This window comes from Eubalaena glacialis, chromosome 15, assembly GCF_028564815.1.
Source record: "Eubalaena glacialis isolate mEubGla1 chromosome 15, mEubGla1.1.hap2.+ XY, whole genome shotgun sequence".
In the NCBI taxonomy this organism is placed as follows: domain Eukaryota; kingdom Metazoa; phylum Chordata; class Mammalia; order Artiodactyla; family Balaenidae; genus Eubalaena; species Eubalaena glacialis.
Window position 1 is genome coordinate 94137067 of NC_083730.1, and position 22845 is coordinate 94159911.

The 22845-nt window shown below is 47.2% G+C and overlaps 1 long non-coding RNA gene across 1 annotated transcript; it reads left to right on the forward strand.

Moving 5' to 3' along the window:
- Window positions 1-77: 77 nt before the first annotated feature.
- Window positions 78-22845, forward strand: LOC133075998 (uncharacterized). Its single transcript, XR_009697441.1, has 3 exons — window positions 78-142; window positions 1005-1095; window positions 22776-22845. It is a non-coding gene; the product is annotated as an uncharacterized LOC133075998 (long non-coding RNA).

Consider the following 22845-nt stretch of genomic DNA (forward strand, 5'->3'; position numbering starts at 1 on the left):
CTGCCGAGAGGAGCTCGGTCTCCGTCTCCTTAGGACTCGCCGGGGTTTCGGCTTCAGGACAAAGTGGGGCTGCGTCCACGCTGACTAGGGAACTAGGTTTCCTGAGGACCCAGGTGATGCCTGAGGAAAAGGTGAAGAGACGGTGAGGAAAAGTGGGGAGAAGCTTCCTGTGGGCGACTGACCGTTGAGGGGGTCCGTCTTCGTGTGAGCGAGGAAGGGCTTGGCGTGGAAAGCTGGGTTTTTGGTCCGGTTTGTGTGCAGGGTAGCCAGCATGAGTTATGGGGTGTCCAGTTTTCCCAGCACCATTTATCGTGGGGAGTGTCGTGCTCCTTGGTGTGTCCTTGGTCCCTGTGTCATAAATTAAGCGACCCCGTCCGTGTGGGTTGAATTCTGGGCTCTCTGTCCTGTTCCTCTGGTCCCTGTGCCCGTTTTGAGCCAGTTCCACACTGTTTTGGTGACTGTAGCTTCGTAATGTAGTGTGACGTCAGGGAGGGAAGAAGCCTCCAGCCCGTTCTCTTTTTTCAGGGTTTCTTTGGCTATTTGGGGTCCTTTGTGGTTCCACACAGATATTAGGAGGATTTGCTCTATTTTTGGGGAAAATACCATGGAATTTTGGGAGGGATTGCATTCACTGTGTCCATTGCTTTGGGTAGAATGGATATTTTAACAATATTAATTGTTCCATTCCATGAGAACAGGATATCTTTCCATTTATTGGTGTGTTTTTCAATGTCTTCATCAACGTCTTAAAGTTTTCAGTGTGCAGGTGTTTCACCTCCTTGGTTGACTTTATTCCCAGGTATTTTGTTCTTTTTGATGCAATTGTAAATAGGGTTGTTTTTTTTCTCTTTCTGATGGTTCATTATTACTGTTTAGAAATGCAACTGATTTCTGTGTATTGATTTTGCAGCTTTACTGAATTTATTTATTGGTTCTAATAGTTTTTTTGTGGAATGAAGTGGAAAATTGGAATTCAAAAATCCCACTGTTTCTACCGTATCCAGGTCGTCCGCAACACGGAGGACAGCGGCTCCTAATATAACCTTCCCACAGTGCCTCTAAATGACATGTGGACTTTGGGTGAACTGGATCTGGGTAAGGCTTGGCTTCTACATGGAAGTTTGATGTTTTCTCTGCTTTTCTGGCATGCTATTGACATACATGATGTTTTGAAAAGTAATTTACTTTCCAGTAATTTCAAACATACAACTTTACATACATAAAAACAAGTCTTGTACCTTGATTAAATATACTCCTAAATATTGATGTTGACATTATTAAAAATGGAATTGTTTTCATAAATTCTTTTTCAGATTATTTTTTGCTAGCGTATGCAAAGAAGATAGATTTTCATGAATTGATATTTTGTTCTATAACTTTGCTTAATTAGTTGATTAGCTCAAATAATTTCTTTGCTGATTATAGGTAGTTTTATATATAAGATGATGTGATCTATGTTCTGTGAAGAGACACAGTTTTAATTTTTCCGTTCACCCACAGATGCCTTTTATTTCTTTCCTCAAGATTCTGGGTAGAACTTCCAGTACGCTGTTGAGTGACGGGGATGAAGGGCAGCTTCCTGGCCTCGTTCCTGATTTCAGGAGTAAACCTTTCAGTCTTTAACGTTGAGCATGATGTTCGCTGTGGCTTTTTGTACTACTCTTTTCCGTACTGAACGAATTTCCTTTTATTCCTGCTTTCTTGAGTGTTTATCATGAAATAACACTGGATTTTCATTGTAGATTTGTTGCATTAATTGATACGATTATGTGTTTTTACTTCACACCATTTTTGTGGTTTAATACGTTGCTTACTTTTACTATGTTGAGCAACCTGAAATTTCTGGTGTAGAGATACTTGCTTATGGCATCATCCATCTAAAGTTCTGTTGGTTTCATGTTGCTATTATTTTGTGATAGATTTTTACATTCATATTTATAAGTTATACTGGGGTAGTTTTTTTTTCTTTATTTTTAAAATCTTTTTTAAAATAGTGGTTTTATTTCATTTTATTTATTTATTTTGGCCACATCCCATGGCTTGTGGGATCTTAGTTCCCCAGTCAGAGATCGAACCCGAGCCCTTGGCAGTGAAAGCACAGAGTCCTAACCACTGGGCCACCAGAGAATTCCCCAGTTTTCTTTTTCAAGATGTATTTGTGTAATCTGATTAGATTTGGCTTGGTGTAAGTGGTTTGGAGGGTTAGCATTAGGGCTGGGGCTGGTGTGAGGGTTGGGGCTGTGTATGGTTTATGGTTGCTGTTATGGTTTAAGTTTTATGGTTAATGAGTTATTTATGGGTATGGTTAATGAATATATTTTATGGTTTGGTTATGGTTATGGTTTAGCTTATTGGTTAAGGTTTATGGTTTTGGTCTCAGGGTGTTAGGGTTCTGTGTTAGAGTGGGTGTTAGGGTATGGGTTAGAATTGGGGTACAGGTAGGATACGGGTAGAGCATGGGTTAGGGTAAGGTACAGGTTTAGGGTACGGGTTAGGCTAAGGTTAGGTCAGGGCTTAGGGTCAGGATCAGAGTTTAGGGTTAGGGTCAATGTCAGGATTAGCGTCAAGGTTGAGTGAGGCCATTGTTTTCTCCTCCTCCAGTGCTGGATTCTGATTGATAGATGAATGAAATGTCTGCTCTGGTCACCCACTGTTTCAAATTGAGCTCAGCCTTAGTCAAGGGTTCTTAGGGCCTCAGAGGTCATGCAGGGTTTCCCTGAACCCTCCCTCCTGGGAAGGGTGATGCAGGCCCCACTCTGTCTGGGCAGCCCCAGGTCCAGCATGGCCCTGACATGCAGGATACTAAGTAGACGTTATGTAAGACTCGGTGCATCAGTCTGCCAGCCCCCAGGTGCTGCCTTTTTTAAAATTAATTAATTAATTAATTAATTTTTGGCTGTGTTGGGTCTTCATTGCTGCACGGAGGCTTTCTCTAGTTGCGGTGAGTGGGGGCTTCTCATTGCGGTGGCTTCTCTTGTTGCAGAGCACAGGCTCTAGGCACGTGGGCTTCAGCAGTTGTGGCTCGCGGGTTGTAGAGCGCAGGCTCAGTAGTTGTGGCGCACGGGCTTAGTTGCTCCACAGCATGTGGGGTCTTCCCGGACCAGGGCTCAAACCCCCGTCCCCTGCATTGGCAGGTGGATTCTTAACCACTGCGCCACCAGGGAATTCTGGTGTTGCGTTCTTGAGGGCTGGTGGGGCCCTCTTGGGACTGGATGGATCCTTTGTTCCATCTGCATGGGTGTCCAAGCAGGTCTCAGAACAGCCCTTGGCCTCTGAGCATCCAGGCAGGCATCCACGTTCCTCCAGCTCAGGTTAGCCTTGGCCCCTCAAGCCCCCGTGGCCAATTACTGAGCTGATTGTGTTTTTACTCTTTAAAATTAAATCACTCTCTCCAGGTGGGCGAGAAGTTTACTTGTGAACTTAGTTCCCTCTTCTCCATTCTTTGACCACTGAATAAAGCCTGTGCTCTGTTGGTCTCAGCTTTGGTTTCGTTATTCGCCTGTTTGAACCAGAACGGAAAAAGGAAACGTTCCCTGTCGAGGCAGTGATCCTCAGCCAGGCTAGGGCCCGAGTAGGGTTCATATGACTTAATTTGGTAACAGTGTGTAAGGGGACGGTGGTCTCTGCCCGTGGGGTGGTGGAGGGCACACCTATAGCCGCAACACTGGTTCCATGGACAGCATGGTCCCCTGTGGGCCTGGACCGTGTGCTCTCGTCCCCCCACACCCGACACCACCTGACGGTCATGACGTGGCGACACTGGCTGCTGGGCGTCCAATCAGGAGGGACCCAGAGGCAGCTCCTGGTGCCAGACCAGACGTGTCTTTTCACGGGCCATGGACATACTGGGTCTGAGGACTTTGCTTTGTGTCTAGAGAACAAACTGAGCTGCTAGAAGCTGATCTGTGCTGTGGATTTGAAACTCATGGGCAGGGCAAGAGCTCCCACTGGACAGTGGCTCGGAAGCTTCCGCACTGGTGATGACCACACCAGTGCTTCCTGCCTGAGCCCTCCAGGCTTCCCGCCTGCCTCCTGGGGCCCCAGATACTGGGCTGATAGGGCTCAGCGGCTGCTGGGACTTGAGGTCCAGATGCTCCCAGGTGTAGGGTAAACATGCCACTACCCACTGGAGTCTCCCTTCTCTAAGGTTCAGGAAACAGGAGGACCCACCAAACTGAGCCCATCCCTGGGCTCTGCTGCAAGTCTGCTCAGATTTGCTCTCCTGATTCTGAAGACAGACCTGCGGGAAACAGGGCCTGCGATTCCCATACTGATGGTGTTCTGTGGAGTTTCCATGGGACCCCTTTCTACCCTGTTCTGAGCAAATTACTAGTCAATCCATGCTACTGTCACCTGATGAACAGACTGGGAAGTTGAGACTCCAAGAAGCCAAGTAACCTACGCAGAAGCACAGATGTGGGAGCAGGAAGTGGGGTCTGTGCCCATCGCCCGCCCAGGGTGGATGATTGCTGCCAGCAGGTTCCATGTCCCCCCTCTGAGGGGACTGGCTCACAGGGCCTCCTCTTAGGCGGATTCACTTTGCAAACCTTCCCTTCAGCAAGATTCCTGTTACAAAACCTTCCTTTCATGGGATTCATCTCACAATGCTGTTTTTGGGGTCACCCGGGAAGCTTATATCACCCTGAAGCGTGTTCAGCCTCACGTCACCAGAGCAGCTTTCCTGGGTGATACTCACCACCTGCTCGTCCCAGAAATGAGACCCAGAAATGGGTCTGAGACCCAGCTGAGACCCAGAAATGCCCCCTTGGGCCCCAAGCCCCACGGCTCTGCCTGGGTGCCCACTCCCCTCCTGCCTGGTCCGTCCCTCTCATGTCCCCTGCAGGGTCACCAGGAGTGCCCACTCATCCTGTGCAGGCTGTCCGCTCTGTCCTGGGGAGGCCTCCGTGGTGTCAGGTAGAAGAAACAAGAGGTACTGGTGGGGCCTCCCTCACGCAGCACAGCAGCCAGCAACCGCCTGCTGACCTCGTCACTGTGGCTGGGCCTAGATGGGGGTTCAGGGGGCCCGCAGTAGCTCCTGGTTCTCATCTCACCCCAGCACCGCCCACAGGGAAGTCGCTAAGCAACTCTGTGCTGGCTGCATAGAGAGGACGCTCATTCACATGCTCCTCCCAGCCCACGGGGCTCTCGTGGGCAGACCCCTCCCAGGATACGGAGCTCACCTGGGCAGGCACCCAGCAGCCCCCGGGGCTCTCGTGGGCAGGCCCCCTCCCAGGGTATGGAGCTCACCTGGGCAGGCACCCAGGAGCCCCCAGGGCTCTCGTGGGCAGGCCCCTCCCAGGGTATGGAGCTCACCTGGGCAGGCACCCAGCAGCCCCCGGGGCTCTCGTGGGCAGGCCCCTCCCAGGGTATGGAGCTCACCTGGGCAGGCACCCAGCAGCCTCCGGGGCTCTCGTGGGCAGGCCCCTCCCAGGGTATGGAGCTCACCTGGGCAGGCACCCAGCAGCCTCCGGGGCTCTCGTGGGCAGGCCCCTCCCAGGGTATGGAGCTCACCTGGGCAGGCACCCGGCAGGGCTGGGCACAGAGGAACTGTGCACGTAGCCCTCGTTGCAGAGCACCCCAGCCCACCTGTTGGTCAGAGCTGACCCTGAGCACCTCAGAGCAGGACCTGAACTAACAAACAGCAGCTCCGACAGGTCTGTGACCCTGGGCTTCACTCTGTGCCGCCTCCCTCCGCCTGGTCTTCCGGGGGCTTCCACTGCAGCGGGGGCACCAGGCCTCTGTCTCCACTCACCGCGCCTCCTCTCCCTGACTCCTGGGTTCCTCTCGTGTGGAGAGGGTCTTCTTGAAGTTGTTTCCTACTCATGAGCCAGTTAAAATGATTAGAAAATCAGCCAGAGTTGTAGCCCCATGTCAATCCTGACCCTCAGGACCCCACACCTGTTCCTTGGGCCTGGCCGGCACAACAAGGCCCGTTTTCTGCAATTATGAACCCCTGAGGGGTGAGGATTGGCTGACCTGGGCAGCCTGACCCGGCCGGCCAGCCCTCCCCAGGTGTGCCTGGGCTGAGGTCAATATAAACACCCCTCCAGGCAGCAAGAGCCCCTGCAGCTGTGCCTGACGCCATATTCTCTGCCCCGTCAGCAGTCTCGGGGCTGGGCTGGTGGGAGGGAGTGAGGGGCCACGGCCTTGAGGGTGGCCCGGTCTGAGTGGGCCTCTGCTGGAAGTTGTCCCCGGGCAGAGGTGAGGAAGCAAGAAAAAGGCAGTGGGGGCCAGGACAGGAGGGGTAACTCGGGTAGGGGAATGGAAAGCTTCCAGAAGAGCAGCCGGGGCCAGGACCATCCTGTGTGACGTGCAGGAGCCCACGTAGCATGTGTGCTGTCGCTGGGGTGGCTGCAAGCCCTTTCCTCCAGCCTGTAAGGTCCTTGCACATATTCAGGCGGCTTTCCTGAGAAGGGTGGATGAAGTTCAGGAGCAACTGGCTTGGAGGTCAGCTAACGTTCACAAAGAGACGCCTCCGCACGGTCCAACCAGCTTTCCAATGAGGATGCTCCTTGTGGGGGGCTGCTGGCAGCATGTGAGAAAATGCCCTGCCTCTGACCAACTTCAGAATTTTTCATCAGTGTAGCAAGTATCTTGATAGGGTTTTCATCTAACTAGTGGGTTCTTAATTAGCAACATGAATGGTGACATTAAATGTCCTCAGTCAGGATTGAAATACCCCCAACATGTACAGGTGTAAGAACCTCGGGAGGCCGTGTGCAACCCGCACCTTTAGGGATGGGCTTCCTACTTGACCCCTCAACATTGTGGTGTCCAGCCACTGATTTAGGGTTTCTGGGGGCCCAATGCTGACTCTAAGGCTGAGTGGTGGTCTCAGCATGAGCTGGGGTTTGAGAAAAGTGTGATGAAGTTAAGTCTGACTTTCTGTGACAGCTGGGGAGGGGTTTGTAAAGCACCTTGGCTTTTAGGGCAAAGGTTTGTTACTGGAACAAAGTGTCCCCCCCAAAATGGGCTGAAGCTCAGGATGTCTCTGTCCCTTTCATGTGGGAGTCCAGGGCAGGTGGGTGGCAGGGCCCAGGCTCTGTCCACCTTGTTTCTCCTCCCTGCTTCCAGGTGAGGGCTCCAACCAGCAGGGTGGGGTGACCAGGTGGGCATCATGCCCTCCGTCCTAGGATGCAGTCTGGCCAAGGCCCTCACCACCTCCACCTCTCCCCCTTGGTAACACGAGACACTGTGCCCCAGATGTAAGGGGTGGGAAGGCTGGGAGGTGCAGGGTAGCTGTGAACAGGAAAAAGGGAAATGGGATCTGGTGGGCAGCTGTGCGGCCCTGCTGTGAGGGTCACCTGGATGGTAGCGCACAGACTCTGGGTCCTGTGAAGCTTCGATGCTTTGTGGTTCTGGAAATCCTATAGGAGACGGTCCACAGCAGGTGAAGCTAATGCTCTCAGTGGAGGTGGTGAAGCCAAAGATCTCAGTTCAGACTGAAGGTGCCGATGTACATACAGGACAAGACCATCTCGTGTGAATGGACTTCAGGCACGTTTAACGTGAATGCAGTCATGTTAATGCCTAGCATCTTCTATCTTGTGCCTCTCCTCAGGGACCCCCTCCTCAGTTTCTGAGGATCCTGTAACTCCCGTACAGGGGGATGGAGAGTGGGCTCTGTCCAGTCTGAGCCCTGAGTTACCCTGCGTGTGAGTCTGCTCAGGACCGCCGTAACAAATACCACAGACTGGGCAGCTTGAATAACAGACCTATCTCCCAGTCCTGGATGCTGTCTGAGATCAAGGTGTGTGCAGGCTGGCTTCTCCTGAGGCCTCTCTACTTGGTGCTTAGACAGCCATCTTCTCCCCAGGTCCTCACGTGGTCTCCCCCTTTGCCTATCTGTGTCCTAATCTCTTCTTGTAGGACATCAATCCTATTGGATTAGGATCCTCCCTAGTGACCTCATTCTTACCTTGATCGCCTCTTTAAAAATCCCATCTCCAAATACAGCCACATCCTGGGGTCCTGGGGGTTAGGGATTCAGCATGTGAATTTGGGGGGACGTGACTGAGCCTATCCCATCCTCCTTAGGAACCAAGTGTGCCTCGGTCCTTCCTTCCCTCAAGTCACACGAGGTGATGTAGTGGCTCAGGGAGAGGCCACTCGTGCAGAGTCTGTGTCCCAGCTGGGGAGCCCTTCTCTGCTCTCTCTGATCAGGCAGTGGCCGTGCCAGTCCCCTCCTGAGGTGAGCAGTTCTGGGGTTTCCTGCCGTGTCGCCTGGCCTGCTGAGGTGCTCATTGTCAGGGAACCCAGGAGCCAGCAGCCTAGTGGGGATGCCGGGGACTCTCAGGGCCTTGGCAGATGTCTCTCCCAGCAGATACCCTAGCGAAAGTGGGGAAACATTTGGGGGATTACAGGTGGGAGAGAGTCACAGTCTCGTTTTTGCTTCAGAAAGACCACGTTGGGGTGGGATGTGAGGTGCACCGTGCGGGCAGGGAGTTTTGTCAGGGCCTGATGGAGGAACCAGGCACAAGATCGGGCTTGGGCCAGGGCTGTGGGCGTAGAGGTGAATTAGTGTGGGAACTGGCCACAGACTGTTGTCGAAATCTCGGCTTCCCTGTGCACCGAGGCCAAACAGAAATACGGAGACAGGGATTTTGGAGGAAGAGAGAGATGGTTGTACTCTTCTGCCAGGCAGCAGGGGACACAGCCGGCTAGCGCCTCAAGAACTGGGCCCGCTCTCCTTGAGAGTCAGGGAAGATTTTATATGTGGGGCTCTCGCAGTCCGGGGTATAGGATGAGGATCAAAGTAGTGAAGGTCTTGCATTCCTCCTTTTCTTTGCATTATTTCAAAACAGTCATAGTTGGCATCAGGCCGCCCGGTAATTGGGGTCCGGCAGTCTGGTAATTGCGTCCGTTTGCCTCTGATTTATCGGCCGGTGACCTTGTTTCTGAAATGCAAAGACTATAGGGGGTGATTTGTTATGAGGGGCATGTAGAATGTAAGTGCTGGACATAAATAAGTTTAGGGAGTGAGAGGCAGGGGATGTAACTCACACAGAGTTAGGGGTGATGGGTGCCATAGGTAAATTACATAGTGTCAAGGGGTGAGGTTAGCTTTGTAAAGCACAAATCTAGTTACTACAAATTAGTGACGAAGTAAAACAAGGAGTGATGAACTCTTTCAGGCCAGGTTATGTTTCTTCTCTAGCCTGTTCGCTGTTCCCTTTGTTTTCCTTGTTCTCAGGGGAGGGAAAACTTCCTTTCTATTTTTGTTGCAACACGACTCTGGAGGAGCAGATGACAGTCAGTGGGGCACAAGGAGAGTGGGAGCCTGGGAGACCCCAGTGTTACCGAACGAAACTTGGGTCCGCTTGCCCGAGTGCAGTAAAGCCAGTCTACTGACAGCGGGTGTGGTGAAGGGAAGTGCAGCTTTAATTGTACAAGTGCCAATACAAGGAGGCCAGGTGGCCTGTGCTCTAAATCCCCGAACTCCCTGAAGGATTTCAGCATAGCAATTTTAAAGGCCAGTTGAAGGAGGGGGGTCGCAGGGTATGTGATCAGCTGGTGCACAATTCTGTGGTTGATGGTGAGGTAACAGGCGGTTAACATTCTAAATTCTTAGGCACCAGAAGTTCCGGGGCTACCTGTTCAAGATCATCAGGTAGTTAATTTCTTCCGTTTGGTGGTGGTTTCAGCATCTGTAAAACAACTCAGGAAGTGTGCATCAGATACTGTTATCCAGGTACTTCAGAGAGGAGCTCCAGCAGAGGATGTGGGGGAGGGCTCTGTCCTGGGAAGGCCCTGTAGGGTCCTGCTCGGTTACACCCCGTGCCTGGCTCAGCAACCTGGGAAGGTGGGGCTGCTCCTGGGTGTGGGGAGTTGCAGGATCCCGGTCCCCTGAGGGCCCTGTTAGCCCCCAAGGTGAGATGGGGATGCAGTGACTGGACAGAGGCGTCTGGCCTGGGGGAGGGGTCCAGGCTGGAAATGTCACGGGAATCATCGCAGGGAGGGAGAGGAAAGGCCAATGGGGGCAGGTAGGTCACAGCAGACTACGTGCAGGTGACTGCAGTCCTGTTGGAAGCAACTCAGAGCCAGAAAGGAGTGGCCGTCAGGGGCTCAGCTCCATATTCTCTTGTTCGTTTGTAAAACCACTGTGTCAGAGTTTGAGACACTGTCAGGAGACGTGTGGGCCCAGTGCTGCCATGGCTTCATCAAAGGGGTCCAGGGGGAGCACAGAACCACTGCAGACCCTGCCCATGTCCGCACTGGGAATGAATCCCATCGGGGCTCCTGGGCTCACAGACTTCAGAGAACCTCTGTCCTCAGGACTGGTCTTCCTCCTTCCTCTCACCTGCTGGTCAGAGGCCCAGGAACCCCCAACCTGGCTCCACCCCCAGGGCCTGGATTCTGGGACAGCTTAGGGGTAAGCAAGACCCTCATGTTCCTTTATCTGCCTGGGGATGAGAATGTCTTAAACGCTGCAATTGACTGATTATGGAGGGCTGAGTGTTTCCAGCAGGTATGGGTGGAAAGATGGGGCGTGAAGTTCCTACGTCTGCAGGGTCTTCCCAGCGTGAAGATCTGTGTGTTTCCCCCGGCCAGTCAGCATCCTCCCAGGAAGCCCAGATCCAGGATTACGAGGGCAGAGGCTCTCCCCTTGCTTATCTGTAACTTCCCACTCCCACAGCAAGGAGCCTGGCTCCCACCATCTGCCATTTATGTATGCATTGCTCCTTTCCAGGTTACATGTGCAGAGGTTTCAGAATTGTTAGCTACTACACCCTGGAAAGAACTTCGTAAAATAAAGCCCACTGTATATGTACGGTCCATTTTGCCTTTAGTCTACAGATTCCATTCATTTCCAAAGGTAACTTAGGTCAGCACCTTTTATCCCATCCCCTACAGTGAGTTGTTTCCATATATTTCTAATACAGTTAGACTCTGTCACATTATGTATTCCATCCTGACACATGCCTACATTCTAAATAACTAAATTTGAATAGATTATGATTGGCCCCTTGGGCTATACACATCTGTGGGCTTAGACAAATGCATAGTGACAGGTATCCATCCTAGAATGTCACATGGAACACTGCAAACCCCCCACCCCATGATCTGCTTATCATCTATGTGGCTTTGCCTTTCCCAGAACGTCACCAATGGGGTCATACTGTGTGCAGCCTCCTCAGCCTGGATGCTGTCACTTAGCAGTATATACTGAGGATTTATCCATGTCCTTCCATAGGCTGATGGTGCATTCCTTTCTGCTGAGTGGCATTCCACTGCATGTGTATGGGCGGAAAAACAATTTTCCCTCTACTTTTCTAGGTCCTTGGTTGAGGCCCCCCTGCCCCTGTAATAAAAGACAGATTACCAGGAGAAAAGCAGAAATTTAATTACATGTCTACCTTCTGAATACAGGGGGGATAGCAAGGAAAACTGAGTCACTCCCTGAAATGACCAAAACCATCCCCTTAAATACCTCTTCAGCTAAAAACAGAAGAAAGATGCTGGGGAAGGGGGGAAGACCACTTATGGCAGGTTATCATGCAAAGCACGGTAAACAAGGGTATGATTGTTTGCACATTTAAGTCAGGACTTCTCCATTGAAAAGAGTTACTTAAGATTTAATTATCCTTCTATTTTTGGTGCAAAGAGGGACATACCCTTATAAATGGCGACTTCTGTATTGTAAATGTCTTTCATAAAACAGCAATCTCAGTTTTCTGAGATTTTTTTTTGAATATATTATTTGATTTTTGGCTGCATTGGGTCTTCGTTGCTGCGTGCAGGCTTTTCTCTGGTTGTGGCGAGCAGGGGCTACTCTTCATTGCGGTGAGCAGGCTTCTCATTGTGGTGGCCTTTCTTGTCATGGAGCACAGGCTCTAGGTGTGCAGGCTTCAGTAGTTGTGGCACACGGGCTCAGTAGTTGTGGCTCGCGGGCTCTAGAGCACAGGCTCAGTAGTTGTGGCGCACGGGCTTAGTTGTTCCGTGGCATGTGGGATCTTCCCGGACCAGGGCTCGAACCCGTGTTCCCTGCATTGGCAGGCGGACTCTTAACCACTGAGCCGCCAGGGAAGCCCTTTTTTTTTTTTTTTTTCCTTTTAAAGCAGACCAATAATCCTTATGCCAGAGAGACATATTTTGGGGTGGCATATTCTACTCGCCTTGACATGGATGTACCCCAATTTGCTTATGCATTCATCTTTTGAAGGATATCCTGATTTCTTCAAGTTTTTAGCCATTATGAAAGTGCTGTTGTGCATAATTGCATCCTCGTTTGCATTTGGACATAGATTTTCAAAGCAGTTGCCTAAATGCTGGAAGCATGATTGTTGGATCCCAACGTGAGACTTGTTTAGCTTTAGAAAAAACTGCCAAATTGTCTTACAAAGTGGCTGCACATGCCTCCCCCCAGCTATGAGGGAGAGCTCCTTTTGTTCCTCACCCTCTAGCAATTGGTAGTGTCATATTTTTGGAGCTTAGCAGTGCTAATAGGTGTGCTGTGATATCTCATGATTTTAATTTGTAATTCCCTAATGGTATATGATGTTGAGCTTGTTTCTGTATGACTTTTACTATCTGTATATCTTTTTTGGTGGGATGTCTGTTCAGATCATGCTGTTCACGTTCACGCTGAGAGGAGCCCTGTCTCCTCAGGACCCGCTGGGGCTTTGGATTCTGGGACACGCAGGGCTGAGTCCACGCTGACGGCCGGGCTTCGGGACAACCCGGGGTCGAGTCTACACTAACAGAAGCCGGGTCTCCTCAGGACCCCCTGGGGCTTCAGCTTTGGGACACTGTGGGGTCCAGTTCATGCTGAGAGGAGCCTGGTCTCCTCAGGACCTGCTGGGAAGTGACGTCGCTGAGGGAAAAGGTGAGGAAAAGTGTGCAGAAGGTTCCTGTAGGTGGCTGACCGCTGCGGGTGTCTGTCTTCAGAGGACCCAGGAGAGGAGGGGCTTGATGTGGAAAACTGGGTTTTTGGCCCCTTTTGTGTGTGGTGTAGACAGAGTGCAGTGTTGTTCTTTGGCGTGTGGCGTCCGGTTTTCCCAGCACCGTTTATTGAGGGGACTGTCCTTTCCCTGGTGTATGTTCTTGGCTCCTTTCTTGTGAATTAACTGATCACATACCTGTAGGTTGATTCCTGGGCTCTCTGCTCTGTTCCTCTGGTCTGTGTGCCTGTTTTTGTGCCAATTCCACACTTTTTTGGGACTGTAGCTTCGTAATGAAGTGTGAAGTCAGGGAGCGAGATGCCTCCAGCCCGTTCTCCTTCCTCAGGGTCGCTTTAGCTCTTCCGGGTCCTTTGTGGTTCCACACACATCTCAAGATTGTTTGTTCTGTTTCTATGGAAAATGTCATTGCACTTTTGGTAGGGATTGCATTGAATGTGTACATTAATTTGGCTAGGATGCATATTTTTTTTTAATTAAAAAAAAAATTTGGGCCACACCACGTGGCATGCAGGATGCGGGATCTTAGTTCCCCAACCAGGGATCGAACCTGCGCCCCCTGCAGTGGGAGCGCAGAGTCCCAACCCCTGGACGGCCAGGGAAGTCCCACCTTAGAATGCATATTTTCACAATATTCTTTTTACCCATGAGCACGGGGTATCTTTCCACTTATTTTTGTCTGTTCAGTTTCCTTTATCAGTGTCTTCCAGTTTTCAGTGTGCAGGTCCTTCACGTCCTTGGTTAAATTTACTCCTGGTTATCTTTTTGGATGCAATTGTAAGTGGGATTTTTTTTTAAAATTCTTTTTCTGATGGTTCATTATCAGTGTATAGAATCACAAATGATTTTTGTGCATTGATTTTTCTTTTTTTGTATCCTGCAGCTTTACTGAATTCATTTTTTAGTTGTAACAGTTTTTTGGTGGTTGAATGTGGAAAACTAGAATTCAGAAATCCCACTGTTTCAACTACATCCAGGTCATCCACAGCACCCAAGACATAGTGGCTCCCAATATAATCTTCCCATGGTGCCTCTCATAGTATGTGGACTCCTACAAGGGTGATTAGCATCACCACTGTGGGTGAGCTGGATCTGGGTAGGGCTTGGCCTCCATAACAGAGTTTGATGTCTGTATTTCTGGCGTGCTATGACATGGTTGTTTTGGTAAGTACTTTATTTTCTAGTCAATTTCAAGTGTATAAAAAACTTTAAATAGCAGTATCAAGTTTTCCACATTCACAAAATACGCCAGTTTGTTTTACCCTGTGAGAGTGGGAGGGCCACTCTCCCAGAGAACCAGCACATAACCCCAAAATGAGGAATAATTATGGTTTCCACATTATAATCCTATCCACAGACCTGCTTCAACTTTCACCAGCTGCCCCAGCTTTGTGGAAATGTATTTTCCCATTCGAATACAGTTTTCTTTTCCTGGAACCATCACTGGGGCTTTTCCTCACTTTAAAAACCTTGCTGGATTTAAAGTGTACAAGATGAGCATGATCTGGGTGGTTTTTCTGTATGGCTTCTTTCACTTAGGATGTTTTCAGTGTTTATCCACATTGTAACATTGATCATTGTTTCATTCATTTTTTCCATCGTGATTAAAAACACATAACATTTACCATTTAAACCATTTTTTTAAAATCTTTTTAAAAAAATTTATTTTATTTTTTATTTTTTGGCTGTGTCGGGTCTTTGTTGCTGTGTGCAGGCTTTCTCTAGTTGCGGCGAGAGGGGGCTACTCTTCGTTGCCGTGTGCAGGCTTCTCATTGCAGTGGCTTCTCTTGTTGTGGAGCATGGGCTCTAGGCACATGGGCTTCAGTAGTTGTGGCACGAGGGCTCAGTAGCTGTGGCTCGTGGGCTTAGTTGCTCTGCGGCATGCGGGATCTTCCAGGACCAGCGCTTGAACCCATGTCCCCTGCATTGGCAGGCGGATTCTTAACCACTGTGCCACGAGGGAAGCCCCATTTAAACCATTTTTAAGTATACAGTTCTATGGCATTAACTACATTCACATTGTTGTAAAAATATCCTCACCATCCATCTCCAGAACTTTATTTTCCCCATGTGAAACCGTAGCCATTAAACACTAACTCACCTCAACCCCTGGCAACCTTATTCTACTTTGTCTTTGAATTTGACTTATCTGGATACCTCATACTCGTGGAATCATAGAACGTTTGTCCTTTTTGTGTCTGGCTTGTTTCACTTAGCATAATGATGTCAAGGTTCATCCACATTGTAGCATGTGTGAGAATTACCTTAGTTTTAAAGGTTGAATCATATTCCATTGTGTATATACTACACTGTACTTATCCATTCATCTGTTGAAGGATGTGTTGTGTTGCTTCCACCTTTTGGCTATTGTGAATAATGTTGCTATGAATATGGGGTACAAATATCTGTTCCAGTCCTTGCTTTCTAATATTTTGGGTGTACAGCCTGGAGTGGAATCAAGGGATCATACATTTTCCATGTTTTTGAGGAGCCACCGTAGAGTTTTCCATAGCGACTGTATAAATCTTACATTATTCCTTTATATGACAGAATAATGCAGCTTATGGATCTACCTTATTTTGCTTATCCGTTTACCTGCTGATGGACACTTAAATCTTTTCTACCTCGGGCTATTGTGAACAGTGCTGCTATGAATAATTGGTGAACAAGTTTTTGTTTGAACACCTGTTTTCCATTTTTTGGGTATATATCTAGGAGTGGAGTTGTTGAACCACATGGTAATTATATTTTATATTTTTGAGTAAATGCTAAAGTTTTGTACACATAGACTGCACCATTGTACATCTCCACAAGTAACTTTTAAGGGTTTCAATTTCTCTACATTGTTGCCAACATTTGTTATTTTTATTTATATATTTTAAAATTTATTTTAAAATTTATTTTTATTCTAGTGTGTGTGAAGGGGCATCACACTGTGGCTTTAATTTGCATTTTCATCATGACTACTGATGTTTGACATCTTTTCACATCCTTGTTGACCATTTGTATGTCTTGCCTGGAGAGCAGTCCATGCAAGCCATTTGTCTGTTTCAAAAATTTTATTGTTTGTCTTTTTGTTGATGAGTTGTAAAAGCCCTGGGTATATTCTAGGTAAAGAGTCTTATCAGATATATAATGTGCCAATATTGTCTTCCATTCTGTGGGCTGTCTTTTTACTTTCTGGATAACCTCTTTTGATGCACAAAGGTTTGTAATTTTGAGGAAATCCAATTTATCTATTTTTTTTCTTTCATTTCTTATGCTTTACTGTCAAATCTAAGAAACCATTGCTAAATTCATGGTCAGGAAGATTTAATTCCTTGGTTTATTTGAGAGTTCTTACAGTCATCCCTCGGTACCCACTAGGCCAGGCTTTAGGCCTGGGGTTGAGTCAGTGTGAGGGTTCAGGGGTCACGGTTTAGGGTTATGGGTCATTGTTGGAGAGTCATGGTTGGAGAGTTACGGTAGAGGGTTGTGGTTAAAGGGTCAGGGTCGGGGATTAGAGTTTAGGGGTCAGGGGCGAGGGTCTGGGGCTAGGGTTGTTAGGGGGTTAAGGTTAGAGGTTAGGGTTCTCAGGGTAAAGGTTAGAGTTAGGTTTAAGCACAGTTGACCCTCATTGCCTTCCCCTGTCCTTCTCTCTGAAGCCTCCAGAATGGATAGGACTTGCCCAAACAGGAGTCAGGGAGCTGAGGTCAGTAACTGTTTTTCTGGCCTCCCTTCCCCCAGTCCTGGGCTCTGAGAGAAGAATGAAATGTCTGTTCTTGTCTCGGACTGTTTCTTATCCAACTCAACCTCTGTCAAGGATTAGGGAGGGTGTCAGAAGTCATGCATGGTTTCCTTCTGCCCTCCTACCTGGGAAGGGTGATGCTGGCCCTACTCTGCCTGGGCAGCCCCAGGTTCCAGCACAGCCCAGACAGGAGGGCACTCAGTGGACATATGTGGATTTATACAGGACTGGGTGCAGTGACCTGCCAGCCTCCAGATGCTGCCTTCTTAAGGGCTGGTGGGGCCCTCCTGGCACTGGAGGCATCCTTTGTCCCATCTGAGTGGGCATGAATAGATGATCAAGTCTCAGGCAGGACAGCCCTTGACCTCTGACTATCCAGGCAGGCATCTGTGGTCCTCTAGCTCAGTCCAGCCTGGGCATTGTCAGGCCCTCATGTACAGTTACGGAGCTGACCAGGATGCCGGGCAATTCAAGAGCTACCTGGTCAGTGTAGACATTCCTTTGAGAAGTTTCAACTACCAACATGCATGTGGTTGAGAAAAAGGCCTCCCGTTCACAGCCTCATAGGCTGCCAAGAGAAGTAATAATCCTCTAAACATTGGAGTGTGTCCCTGACACAACAACCATACAGCAGACCATGGCCCTGCAATCCTTTGTCCTTTCAGTCGTTAGAAACTTTTGACATTCATATTCATTAAGAATCAAAGATATGGGGGCAACTGGACCTCCCAATGGAAGGTTCACACTGACACTGCATTGTCTTGGAGAGCCATATGCATCCATGTGGCCTCTGGAAAGCCTGCCAATTATGGGTTCCATGGCATGGAATAATTCTTGAGCCTCCCATTACTTCATTGCACAAGAGTTTCCTTACCACACTAGCATTTGGTTTCTTCCTCTTAGTAAAGGAGAGAGAAGAAACTGGAAAAGGAGCAGTATTGTTTTTCAGGGATGGGCAATTAATATGGCCAGGGAGATGGCATAACTCAAGGGCTCCCACCTCTCAGGGGCAGGAATGAGGTCTGTGTGTCTTCTGAGGGCACATGGGCTGTCCTGGGCCAGCCTCTGAGATGTGAGAACCTGATGCCCAAGGAAAGAGACTTGAGTTTACCACCACCAATGATCCTGACTTTTCAGTAAGTGAAAGAACTTCTTGCAGTCTTGGGAGGACAGTAAGAGCACTGGATGAGTAGCTGCAGCCCCTGACTCTGAGTGAACCCCTTTCTTCCTTTTGTGTCAGATTCTGTGCTGTGCAGTGAGCTGTCATTGACTTAGAATCTGTTGCTTTCTGCCAGCCAGCATCTGTTCTCAGGCCCAAGTGCCTCAGTTTTCCTTTGGGAATTACATCTCACCTGCTTCCAGTCCAAACAGTTGCAGAAGGATGAGCCCATGTTCCACCCAGCTCGGAGATGGGTTTACAGCCCACATCTAGCCAGTCCCACTTTCCATCTTCTGGTGATGGGTGGAGGATGAGAATGCAACCCAAGCCAGATCAAAGGCATTTAAAACCATGACTTTCTTGGAATCCAAGAAAAGGAGAAACTCTTTCTTGGAAAATGGATGGTGAGTGGTTGTCAGCCTAGAATTGCTGTTGGCCCAAGGGCAGTGAGAGAGCCTGTGCCTGTGAATGGGGTCCCCCAAAGGCACTGAGCAGGACAAAGTTTTGGAGAGAAGCAAGGTCACACTGAGACAGTGTGAGCCACTGGACCTGCCAGGTCCAAACCCATTCTTCAACTTGCCACTTGCAAGTATTAATTTATTTCTACCCTTACAATAAATACTAATTTATTTTACTTCAGTAAGTGTGTCCAGTCGCTGGGAAAAGAAAAAGTCCTGGTTGATACATCTGAATCAATAATCCCTGATCCTTCCTCAGGTGTCCTCACTGGGTAGGCGTGGCTGGGGGAGATGAAGACACTGGGTGGGTCAGATACTAGGGGAGCTGCCAAACAGCTCTGCCCCTGTTCCTTCCCTGTCCCGGGAGAGGGAAACCCTGGAACAGTGATAGGATAACCAGTATGGGGAAGAGGTTCCTCAGTGATTAATTGGTCTTTTTGTATTTTCCTTAATTTAGGGTGCATTTTGGTAATGTGTTTTTACAAAGAAATCCCCCTTTTCCTCTAGATTTCCAGTTTGTTACAGTAGGTTTCTCTTATTTGACTTTTAATCTTTCCTGTCTAATTTTCTACAGAATCATGACAAATAATGAACAAATATTGATACTTCATTATTAAGTGAAGTCCCTATTCATGTTCCCTTTGTTATACCTTTCCTTGTTCCAGGATCTCAAAGGACATGGGGTCATCATGTCTGTTTAGTCTCTTCTGGGCTTTGACAGTTGCTCAGACTCTCCTTGTTTCCATGACCTTGACAGTGTGGAGGAGGACTGGTCAGGTATTTTATAGACTGCCGGGCACTGGGATTTGCTTGGTGGTTTTGTCGTGGTTAGACTTGGCTTTGAAAAAGCAGATCACAGAGGTGAAGTGCTTCCTGTTCACTATGTATCAAGAGGACAGGCTCTTAAGGAAACTTCTCACTTATATTCTTAACTTTGGTCACCTAGCTGAAGTAGTGTTTGTCAAGTGTTCCCACAGTGAGGTTAATTTTTTTCCCATGTCCATCCTGTGTGTTTTATTTAGGAGGAAGTCATCATGCAGAACCCACACTTGAGGAGAGAGGGGTTAGCTTCACATCCTTGATGGACAGCTGAGTGGCTGTATACATTGTTTAGAAGCTTTCTGCATAGGAGATTTCTATTTAACACCATTCATCAAAAACTATGTAATTTATTTTTACCAGTTTGGACACATGAATAATTATTGTAAACTTTTGGTTATAAGCCAGCACTACATTATTAGACTGCTTAGTTCATTCTTGCTTTGGCTGTAGAGAGCTTTTTCCATTTGCTCCTGTTTTCATTTTACATAATTTTTCTTTTGTGGGTTTTTAAAATTTTTGGTACTTCTTTACTTTCTGATATTTTAAGATTATCCTGCTTCATATATTTACTGTCTCAGTCCTAGCATCAGCCCTTTCCTCAAAGAGCCCTTGTTCCTTTTATTAGAGAATGGTATTAAAAACTTACACGTGGGAGCTAAATATGCTCAGCTGACAGTGCATGGAAATATATGCATGTATCCCAGCCTATGCGTATACACATAATTATAAAGATTTCCATGTGGAACTATGTGTAGGCTAAAGATAGTTTATACTGATATCTCCAACCGGATCTGTTATGACATGGATATAGTAACCTTTTCCCTTTGTTTGACTGTAACATCCCACTCCAGTGGTAAGAAACCTGGCTTCCACCATTTGTCATTTATTAAATTCAGTGCTTGTTCCATTTGATTACTTATATAGTAGTTTCGGTACTGTTAGCTACTACCCCTCATGGAAAGAACAGAGAGTCCACTGTGTATGTATGGCACATTTTGTCTTTGGCCTACAGATTCTTTACATTTCCAAAGTTAACTTAGGTCAGCCCATTTGTCCCACTACCAACAGTGAGTTTTTTCATACATTTCTGTATCAGTTAGATTCTTTGTTACGTTCTGTATTCCAGTCTTTGACACTCCCATATCCTAAGTAGCTAAGTTTGAATAGATTGTAAATTACTTGTTGGGTTGTAAAAATCTGTGGGTGTAGACAAATGCATAGTGACAGGTATTCACCACTAAAGTATCATATGGACTATTTCAACCACATATTCTGTAAACTGTTTACCATTGTCAGTTTTGCCTTTTCTAGAATGTCATATAGATGAGGTCATACAGTGTGTAGCACTTCAGACTGGATTCTTTCACTTAGCAATGTAAGTGTTAGATGCATCTATTTATTTATTTATTTTTGCACAGGTTGATGGTCCATTCCTTTATATCTCTGAATACTATTGCATTGCATGTATATGAGAGGAAAAATAGTTTTCCCTCTACACTTCTATGTTCTTTATTGAGATCTCCCTTGTAATGAAAAAGAGACGAACTGGAGAAAACAATCAGAAGTTTAATATATACCATGCGTACCTCCTGTATACTTGAAAGATACCCAGGAAAACTGAGTCACTCCCTGAAATGGCCCAAGCCATTACCTTAAATGCTATCTTCTGCTGAGAACAAAAGAAAGATGTTAGGGAATGGAGGAAGCCATTTAAGGGATGTTGTTAGTCAAAGCCCAGTAAACAAGGGTATGGTTGTTACACAGATTTACATCCAGGCCTATTTCATTGACAATCTTTTTTTTTTTTTTAAACATTTATTTATTTGGCTGTGCCAGGTCTCAGTTGTGGCCTGTGGAATCTTTAGTTGCGGCATGCGGGCTCTTAATTGCAGCATGCGGGATCTAGTTCCCTGACCAGGGATTGAACCCTGGTCCCCTGCATTGGGAGCATGGAGTCTTAACCACTGGACCAGCAGGGAAGTCCCAACAAGCTTTTCTTGATATTTAGTCATCATTCAATTCCTGGTCCAGAGAGGGACATACCCTTACAAATGGAGATATCCTTAGTAAATGTAAATTTACCTCCTAAAAGGGCATTTTCTACTTGGTTTTGAAAGATTCTCCTGGCTCTGCTGTTTCTTAAATTAATCAGTCCAAAATAATCCTTTTGTCAAATGGGCATATTTTGGGGTGGTGTATTCTTCTCCCCTTGACATGTATGTGCCCTAATTTGCTTATGAATTCATCTACAGAAGGACATCCTGATATCTTTAAGTTTTTAGCCATTATGAATAGAGCTGCTGTGCATTACTTGATGCTAGTTTTGGTTTGAACACAGTTTTTCAAAGCAGTTGTCTAAATACAAGAGGTACACTTCACTTCTTGGATCCTAAGGTGAGACTTTTTAGATTTGGAAAAAACTGCCAAACTGTCTTCCAAAGTTGGTTGTGCATGCATTCCACCAGCGTCTTGAGTATATTCTTGTATGCTTATTTACTGCCTGTTTATCTTCTTGGGCCAGGTGTGTGTTTCAATCTTTACCAAATTTTAATGGCGTTGTTGGCATAATTTGAGTACAAATCCTTTATCAGATATGTGTTTTGGAAATAGTTTCTTGCAGTTTGTGGTTTGTCTTCCGGTTTTCTGAATAAGGTCACCAGACCCAAAGTCATGTAGATTATCTTTTTTTTTCCTAGGACTTTTATAGTTTGGTAATTTAAATTTGTCTATGGGCAATTTTGAGTGAATTTTGGTTTAAGTTGTAAAGTTTGTGTCTACATTCATTTCATTACATATGGTTTGTAATTAATTGCTCCTTAACCATCTTTTGAGAAGATACAGTGAGATACTTGGCTCCATTTCAGTTTGGATTTCCAAACTTAGTATATACAGCAGAACTGCCTTCCGGATGAGGCCTCTGGGTTTGTGAGTGCGGCGCTCCCGGCACTTCTCTGACGTCCCACAGGGGGCGCCGAACCCACCTGTCTGACCCTGGGGGCACAGGTGCACCCTGCCCACAGACTTTGCTCTGTGACAAGCAGACAGGAGCTTTGTCTCCTGTCAGGGCTTAGGTTTCTGGACCATGAGGCATTGTCCACACTGACAGCAGCTGGGTTTTCTCAGGAACCACTGGTGAGGAGACTCCACAAGAGGAAAAAATGAGCAAGTGTGGAGAATCTTCCTGTGCAGCTGACTGCTGGGTGGGTGGGGTGCCTCTTCAGGGGACTCAGGAGAGAAAGGGTTTAATGTGGAATACTGTGCGCTTTTAGTTAGTTTTATGTGCAGTGTAGATGGTGACCAGTGTCGTTCTTTGGAGTCTGGTGTCTAGTTTTCCTGGCACTGTTTGTTGATGGCTTTGGGTAGAATAAACATTTTAATAGTAGTAATTTTTCTGATGCATGAGCATGGAATGTTGTTTTCTATGGTGTGTTCAGTTTCTTTATCAATGCTTTATAGTTTTCTGAGTATAGGTCTTTCATGTCCTTGGTTAAATTTATTGCTAAATAGTTTGTTCTTTTTGATGGAATTGTAAATGGGATTGTTTTCTTAATTTTTCTTGCTGGTGGTTCATTATTAGTGTATAGAAACAAAACTGATTTGTGTATATTGATTCCATATTTTGCAACTTTACTGAATTTATTTTTTAACATATTTGTTGAAGTAATGTGAAAAATTGCAATACTAAAATCTCAGTTTCTACTGCACCCCAGGTAATCCACAGGACCCAAGACATGGTAGCTACTAATATACTCTTCCCACGGTGCCTCTTAATACCATGCG